This window comes from Giraffa tippelskirchi, chromosome 1 (assembly GCF_054371585.1).
Source record: "Giraffa tippelskirchi isolate mGirTip1 chromosome 1, T2T-mGirTip1v1.2.pri, whole genome shotgun sequence".
In the NCBI taxonomy this organism is placed as follows: Eukaryota; Metazoa; Chordata; class Mammalia; order Artiodactyla; family Giraffidae; genus Giraffa; species Giraffa tippelskirchi.
In genome coordinates, this window is record NC_137275.1 from 200,447,388 (window position 1) to 200,456,642 (window position 9,255).

Sequence of the window (9,255 nt, forward strand, 5' to 3'; positions counted from 1 at the left end):
GGCTGGAACTTACACTGCTGGGCTTCTGACTTGCGCTGGACCAGTGGCTCCTTCATGCGTTCCTTTTTCTCCCTCTAGGACTGATTTAAGACTTTGGGAGATGATGGGATGGGGTGCATGTATTTTGTACATGGGGGACCAAAGTGACTTTTGAGGGGGACAGAAGGCAGATGATGATGGGTTAAATAGTGTCCTCCACTAAAATTCATGTCCACTTGGAATGTCAGAATGTGACATTATTTGGAAGTAAGGTCTTTGCAGATGTAACTATTACAGTTACAGTTATAGTTAACTGTAACTGTAAAAGTTAATCTTATTAACTTTTAACTGTATATGCTGCTGCTGCTGCTGCTAAGTTGCTTCAGTCGTGGCCGACTCTGTGCGACCCCACAGGTGGAAGCCCACCAGGCTCCTCCATCCCTGGGATTCTCCAGGCAAGAACACTGGAGTGGGTTGCCATTTCCTTCTCCAATGCATGAAAGTGAAAAGTGAAAGTGAAGTCGCTCAGTCATGTCAGACTTTCAGCGACCCCATGGACTGCAGCCTACCAGGCTCCGCCGTCCATGGGATTTTCCAGGCAAGAGTACTGGAGTGGGGTGCCATTGCCTTCTCTGAACTGTATATAGTTAACTATATACAGTTATATATAACTATATATGTAATATATAACTATCAGTTCAGTTCAGTTGCTCAGTCGTGTCTGACTCTTTGCGACCCCATGAATTGCAGCACGCCAGATGGGAATACCAGACCACCTGACCTGTCTCTTGAGAAACCTGTATGCAGGTCAGGAAGCAACAGTTAGAACTGGACATGGAACAACAGACTGGTTCCAAATAGGAAAAGGACTACGTCAAGGCTGTATATTGTCACCCTGCTTATTTAACTTATATGCAGAGTACATCATGAGAAATGCTGGGCTGGAAGAAACACAAGCTGGAATCAAGATTGCCGGGAGAAATATCAATAACCTCAGATATGCAGATGACACCACCCTTATGGCAGAAAGTGAAGAAGAACTAAAGAGCCTCTTGATGAAAGTGAAAGAGGAGAGTGAAAAAGTTGGCTTAAAGCTCCATGTTCAGAAAACTAAGATATGGCATCTGGTCCCATCACTTCATGGGAAATAGATGGGGAAACAGTGGAAACAGTGTCAGACTTTATTTTTGGGGGGCTCCAAAATCACTGCTGATGGTGACTGCAGCCATGAAATTAACAGACGCTTACTCCTTGGAAGGAAGGTTATGGCCAACCTAGATAGCATATTTAAAAGCAGAGACAGTACTTTGCCAACAAGAGTCCGTCTAGTCAAGGCTACGGTTTTTCCAGTGGTCATGTATGGATGTGAGAGTTGGACGGTGAAGAAAGCTGAGTGCCGCAGAATTGATGCTTTTGAACTGTGGTGTTGGAGAAGACTCTTGAGAGTCCCTTGGACTGCAAGGAGATCCAATCAATCCATCCTAAAGGAGATCAATCCTGGGTGTTCATTGGAAGGACTGATGTTGAAGCTGAAACTCCAATACTTTGGCCACCTCATGCGAAGAGTTGACTCATTGGAAATGACCCTAATGCTGGGAAGGATTGGGGGCAGGAGGAGAAGGGGACGACAGAGGATGAGATGGTTGGATAGTATCATTGACTCGATGGACATAGGTTTGGGTAGACTCCGGGAGTTGGTGATGGACAGAGAGGCCTGGCGTGCTGCAATTCATGGGATAGCAAAGAGTCAGACACGACTGAGCGACTGAACTGAACTATAGTTATATATTACATATATAGTTATATATGCTTCTGCAATATATATAACTATATGTAACTGTATATATAACTATTAACTGTAATAGTTCATCTTAACTATTGCAGTTAAGATGAGGTCCATCCAATCACTGGTGTTCTTATAAAAAGAAGGAAAGAACATGCAGAGACGTGATGGTGGGGGCAGACTGCAGTGCTGCACCTACAAGCCCAGGCACACTAAGGATTCATCTGTTGTTTTGAGCTTCCTGATTTGTGGTACTTTCTTGTAGTGGCCCCAGGACACTGATACACAGAGTCTATTAGCAAGCAACTGAGGTCTGGAGCAACTGAAGCTTGGCTGCAGGGGAAGCCTGTGTGCCAGTCACCCCATTCCTCCCTGCACAGACCCCAGGACAACGTTGGGGTTTTTAGATCTCCTGCAATGAGATGAGATGAAGTGCTCGCAATGGGAACATGTGAGCCATCTCAGTACGATGATGTTAGGGAGGACCTGAGCAGGGTTTGGGCTCATGTGAGGCAATTTTAATGAGGGTTCAAGGAAGCAGAGTTGGATTGGATGCTGTTAGGAAGTGGGACTTGGTCTATGCTTAAGTATCAATACATTTTATTGGAAAGTGTGAGGAATGGAAGGGAAGCAAAAGCTGCGGCTGGTAACAAAGCAGCGGTCACTTATATCACCAGGATGGGGATGGTTAGTTATGTCTCTATCCTGGTGATATATGGTGTTGTCTGTCTCACAGAGTGACCTTGTCTGAGTTGATGTTCTGTGACAGTTTATGTTCATCAGGACAGCCCCAGCTTTCTCATAGTGCAGAACCATCACCTCAGAGCTAACCTGCCTATGGGGCTGGGTGCTGGGTGCTGGGGGCTGGGGGCCAGGAGTACACTGAACCATGAAAGGCCACACAAGGAAGCACCATTGTTGCTCGGGAAGCAGAGGGAGAGGGGGACCTATGGCGAGAACCTTTACCATGGTTTCCACAGAAGGGAATGAGTGAGCAGGCTTTACTCCCGGGCCCTGGGAACCCAAGAGATCACAGAGGCTGGCAGCATGGGGCACAGAGTCAGGTATGAGCAGGTATTTAATGACTGGATTGAATAAAATAGGGAGTCAAGGAAGAGCTGGGCAGGGACCTTTTAACTAATCACACTGTGAGTCTGGTTTTCAGAGGTGGTGGCCGTCAGCAAGGCAAGGCGGGACCTGTGCACCCCCCAGTCCTCTGAAGGCTGAAGGAGCATGTTCCCCACTGAGGATCACCGTGTTCTGTCCACACGTTGTCTCTGCACAGGGGCCCCAGTGAGCACAGAGATACAAAGACATTTAGCCCGTGCACTGCCCTCGGGGATCTTGGCCTTCACCAAACGGGCTGGCCTCAGCCTCCTCTGGCCCTCCTTGAGCCTCTCAGAGGAGCTGAAAACAAGGTGGTTTCCAGGAGGACTGGGACCATGGGGGTACAGGGGACAGGGGAGAAAAGTGTATAGCAATATGCATGATTCACATGAGCTTGGACCTATCTGGGCTGAGCTGGGCATCAACGGGAAGGACAACTCTAGGGCACCATCACTGGGACTCCACAAGTGGGTATGTGAGAGATGACCTTGTCTCTGGTAATGGTCTCTGCCTGCCTGCCCTCAGATAGCATCTTTACAGCCCAAGGCCAGATGAATAAAGTGTACGTTCCCCTGAACAGTTCAGAAAATGTAGACAAGCATCAAAAACATAGACATGACTCATATTTCCTATCAGCACTTACCATGTCCTCCAGCCCTCCTGTGTTTGCATCTGCTTGTGCATGTTTTATCAGAACTCAGATTATACCTACACTTAGGGTCTGAATTTGATCCTAGTTCTCTAATATGGAGTGGCCTGCTAGTGTGCAGATGCCCATCAGACACTCAGGAGAAGTCTGGCCTAGTGCTTGTGCTCCCATGGTGGGCCTCAGATTTGCTGAAGGTGAGGTCTGTCTCCTCCCCTTGAACCTGAGTTCCAAGGCTGCTTGATAAACAGAATACAGTGGAAGTGGCATTCCGGGCTAAGGCCTGGATAAACAGGCAGTTTCCACTCCCTGTCTTCAGGAATGCTTGCTCCTAGAAGACAGCACCATGTCATAAGGAAGCTCAAGCAGCCTTGTGGAGAGGTGATGATGCCCTGGGATGAGCCCTCTCTAGTGGAGTCTCACCATGGAGCAGAGCCAGGGTGCTGAGCCCTGCCTGGACTGCAGATTTACAAGCAGAAATGACTGTTGCTGTTATAAACAGTATCTGTGGTTATGCAGTCACAGGTTCCCAGAACCCTGGTCCATCAAGTGACTCTACCTGACACAGCTCTTTGTCCATGGATGAACACATGGTCCAGTCCACCTCTGGGATGAGGTGTTGGGATGCTGAAAGAGTTGCTCCCCTGCTCTGGGATCCTTAGCCTCAAGGGCTTCCCTCAAAACTTTGAAACTGCCAACAGCTATCTCTTCTGGGTTGATATTGGGTTTCTATTCCTTGAAGATGACTAACACAGCTACTTAGCATATGTGTGACTCACAGGCCTGAGCCTCAGTTTCTCACTTGTAAAATGGGGTCAGCAAAGTGCTTATGATGATTACTGGAAAAGCGCAGCTGTCAGCACAGGGAGTGAGAAGGTGAGTAGGTATGCAGCCTGCAGGGCTCAGAACAGCCCCTTCCTGCTCTCTGCTGTCCCAACCTTCCTACTGGCCCTGACTATGGGGCTCGGATGCCGAGCACACTTGGACTTGCAATATACATCTCGTCCTTCCTTTGGCCCTGGTATGAGGAGTGTTAACATGCCCATCTCGGGGAAACTGAGAGGCAGAGAGAGCCAGGATTTCAGGCCCCAGAGGCTGGGCCTTGGGGATGAGCTGTGTTGCTATGGATAGATGCTTCCCCCAGGCCTTAGATTCCCCATCTGTGAAGTGGGAGCCCTCCAAGAGCCTGTTCCATACAGGTGTCTCCAATCTGTTCATTTGGGTGGTCTTGGCCAGCCTTCCAGGCCTTGTGAAAGACCAGGAAGGCCCAGGAAGTGCCTTCCCACAAGATGTGTGCCAGGCCACAGGCCTGGGCCTCAGTGCCCCTGAGCAACAGCCTCAGTAGATGTGGCTTGGGAGAGGTGAGGAGGAGACAGGAACCCAGAGACGGGGCAGAGCTTACCCAAAGTCGACCAGCAGGGTGCAGAAGTAGTTAAAATGTCCTGTGAGGGGCTGATGAGGGCCAAGAGGTCACAGGGTCTGTGTTAGGCAGGGGGAAGCAGGCAGGGAGCATGGAGAGGCAGGCTCTCATACCTCTCCTGTGACTGGGGACTTGGGCTCCTGCCACGCTGGCTGTGCAGGTATATGGCCTTGAAAAAGCTTAACTGGCTCAAAACCACCAACCCTCTGGATTACCCTGGACTCACCAATGCACATTTTACCCCAGGCTTCCCTAGGAAAAACTTCTGTCTGTGAAAACACACCCCTTCCCCCTGGCAGAGTGCACCCAAACCCTATGAGTGAGCCTTCATAGGCTCACTACCTCATAGGCTCATTACCACAGCAATGAGGCATCATCCGAGGGGCAAATGGCCGCAGATGGGATAATTCCACCTCCCTGAGTCTCAGCCTCCCCATCTGTAAATGAGGGGCCAGTCCATATCTTTTCTGACAGGTAGAATTCAGAACTGTCCAGTGAATGGTGTAATCATTGATATGTATTCCACCTTTAAAATCTTTATTAGTTTCCTGTTTTCTGAAGAGAGAATAGATTCATGCTTATTGCAAAAAATTCAGACAACAGAGAGAAGCGTCAAGAGGCAGGAGAAAATAAGCCACAGTCTGGTCACCCAGAGGTGAAGGAGGAGCCCCGGAAGCAGCCCATCAGGCTTTGTCCCTCCTGGGCACCCTGTGTCCTGGCTCCCAAGTAGGCCTGGCATTCAGGAGGGGCTGGTCCTCTCTGTTCTGTGACTCCATCATCTGCTTTTGCCCCCCTGGGAAAGCACACAGCCCATAGGCCTGCTTCCTCCTCGCTGCCTTGCTACATGTCTCCAAGCCATCACTGTGAACCTGTGGGTGGTGGCTCAGATGTCACCGGGGGTGACTCACATGACTTTTTCCCTCCTGAAAGTCAAGGAATGCCTCACTTGTGCAGACTCAGGGCCAGGGAAGACAACCCAGCAGTCAGAGCCCTGATGGGGAGTGGGCTCCGGGCAGGCGTTCCCTACAGAAGAGGACCAGCTCTCGCCTGCCTTTGGAGCGGCCAGAGGACTAGTGTGTGTGCAGTATGACAAACAGCCTGGCAGAAAATATTTTGGGGAGAATTCTTCTCTCCCCAGATACCCAGTTCATTGGAGCTACAAGTTTAGATTACTTTTTAAAATAATTGCTCTTAATTTAAAACCGTAATTTTTTAAAAAAGAGGCAAAGCCCATGAGTGCTTAGTCACTTTGCTCATTCGGGTCTGATTCTCTGCAGCCCCACGGACTGTACCCCGCCAGGCTCCTCTGTGCATGGGATTTTCCAGACAAGAATACTGGAGTGGGTTGCCAATTCCTACTTCAGGGTGTCTTCCTGACCCAGGGATAGAACCCGCATCTCATGTCTCCTGCACTGGCAGGCAGATTCTTTACCACAAGTGCCACCTGGGAAGCCCTTAAACCCATGAGACCACTCTGCTTCCATGACTCTTATTTTGGGATGGAATTTTCTAGCCTTGGTCCATTATGAGAAGTTTATAAGATAAAAATCTTATTTTTATACTGAGAGAAAAAATGAAGAATATTTAAAGAAAAACAAAAAGCATTTTATATTTCCCAAGTTATTATACAATTTGTGGAAAACAAACACATACAAAATGATACTCCCTGGGGTACCATGGCCTATGGACGCTGTGTCAGGAGGATCAGGTTGAGGTAGGCTCTCTGGGACAGGCAATACTCCAGCTAAGTCTTGAAGGAAGAGGAGATGCCCAGATGAGATCTTCAGCATCCCCTCAAAATCTCTGGTAGCATGTGTGTAAGCCCATTTTACAGAGCAGAATATTGAGACCCAGAGCTTCCAGAACCTTCCCCTTTCACCAGTCTCCCTGGTTCCTTCCTGCCAGTTCATTTATTCAACAAACGTTTGTCTGGGTATACTCTATGCTCCCAGATGCCAATGAAGATAGGAAAGAGGTAATGGGGTGGGGGCTGGAGAGGTCAAGGCTTGGGTCAGCTTATTAAGAGCCTCTGCTGGCTTTTTCTTGACTCTTTGCCAGCTGCCCACATGCTGCCTTCAGCAGGGGAGCCATATGTCTTGTCTGCTTCATAGAACTTGGGGTCATGCAGCACAGAATAGCTTTGTCTGGGAAGGGCATCAGGGAGGGCTCTCTTAAGGAGGTGGCCAAGGCCTGAGGGCCTGAGGACACTAGCCTGGCATAGCACAGGCACTGCTCCCCGTCTGGGCCAGGTCTTGGAGAGGTGGGGGGAAGGTAGGGTTGGCCCAGCTTTCAGATGACGGTCCATCCCTGATCATGTCACAGTCTCCCTTCCCTTGGGAGGGTGGCAGGATCTTTTCTATCCCTTAGATGAGACTGTTAAGGCTCAGGCATCGGGTGCCTGTCAGAAGCATATCCCTGACATGAATGGGGCAGGGGGCGAGGTGGCGGCCCTACTGGTCTGAGTCTTTGGTGAGCTACCTCCTCATTTCCCTCCCTACCCATGGTAGGTGCTGCTGGTGTTCTAGGAGCATGCCATTCCAAGAAGCCCCAGAAAAAGTGGATGTGGTCTAGATTGAGTTCATATTGGCCATGAACCCACTGCCTCCCACTGCTCCTGAAGATGTCTTTGACACAGGTGGGTGTTCTGAGGCATAACAAGATGTATGGTTTCTTGTACAGAAGTCTCAGGCCACTCCCAGTTCCCTAACAGTACAAATGGAAGACAGCACCACATGCTTGAATACCCAGAACACGTAAGTATGCCACAGATGGCCAAGAAAACATGTTGTCTCACTCCTGACATGTTATAGGCTGTTATGGGCTGAACTAGGTCCTCATCAAAATTCAAGTGATTGAGACTTAACCCTGAGTACCTCAGAACATGATCTTATTTTGAAATATGGTCTTTATAGATGCAATCAAATTAAAACAAGGCCATTAGGGTGGCACTATTCCAACAGAACTGGCACCCCTATAAAAAGGGGAAATTTGGACACAGAGACAGACATGCACAAAGGGACAGACAGCTGTGTAAAAATTGGAATGATGCTGCCACAGCTAAGGAATTATCTGAAGAGAAGTGTGGGAGAGGCGTGGAAAAGACCACTTCTAGTGCCTTCACGGGGAGCACAGCCTTGCCAGCACCTTCACCTCAGACTTCTGGCCTCCAGAACCCTGAGATTACACACTTCTGGAGTCCTAAGGTACCCAGTCAGTGGCACCTTGTTACAGCAGCCCCGGGAAGCATATACATTCTAAATAACCAGGCCCTGGGCCAGCGTGTGGTAGTGTAGGCAGCCCGCAGGCAGCTCCGACCAGCTCTATTCTGTGATTTCAAGGGCCACACCAGACCTCCCCTCCCAACCCTGCTAATGCATCTTCAGACAGCTGTCCTAGGTACAGTGTTGTGCACAAAAGATCAGAGCCAATGAGAAGGCCACAAGACCCCAGAGGTGGGCATGGGGCCACCTGTAGGGAATTCTGGGGTCCCATGTCCCCGAGGGCTTCCCCTGTGGCTCAAGGGAAGATACAACTTGTGGTTCAGTTGGTAAAGAATCTGCCTACAATGCGGGAGACCTGGGATCAATCTCTGGGTTGGGAAGGTCCCCTGGGGAAGGGAAAGGCTATGCACTCTATGTCCCTGAGTGTGGTCTGGAGGGGGCAGATCACAGTGGGCCCTGCAGACGCTCCTGGATTCTCAATGTGGCAGATGGGACATACATGCTTGGATCACATCAAGGGAAATGAAGAAAGTCATTATATGTGACCCACAAGTCTGAAGTGGGAGTTAGATATTATGGGGAGAAACAACTCGGACTCAGGAAAGAGGAGGGCCCTTATGTATTACACTGAACGTAAGTGTCTACCAGACTAAGAAAGCAAAGGCGAGGAGGGGCTGGCCTGCTGGGACCCTGCCCTATTGTCCTACAAGACACCAACCTCTTTGCTGCTGCCTGCCAGGCACTCCAGAGCCAGTTCTGTCCACCTGGGCCATCTCAGAGACTTCCAAGGGTGGCCACACTGAACTTCTGGTTGTACCTCGAGCTTCCAAAGAATTAAGATCGAAAGGCCTTTGCATCAGCTGTTCTGTCACTGACTGTCTTATGGTTGTTCTCTGGATTTATCTTGGTATTTAGTCCTAGTCTAATGGTGGATCCCTGAGTCTGTCTTGGTTTGCACTTCTTGGTCTTATGGTGGATCCTGTGTCTGTTTTGCTCTCCATTGCTTAGTTCAGTGTTGGGTCCCAGATCTATCTGGGTCTAATGGAGGTCCCTGTGTCTACCTGGATCTCCGTTCCTAGTCAAACAGGGCATTCCTGGA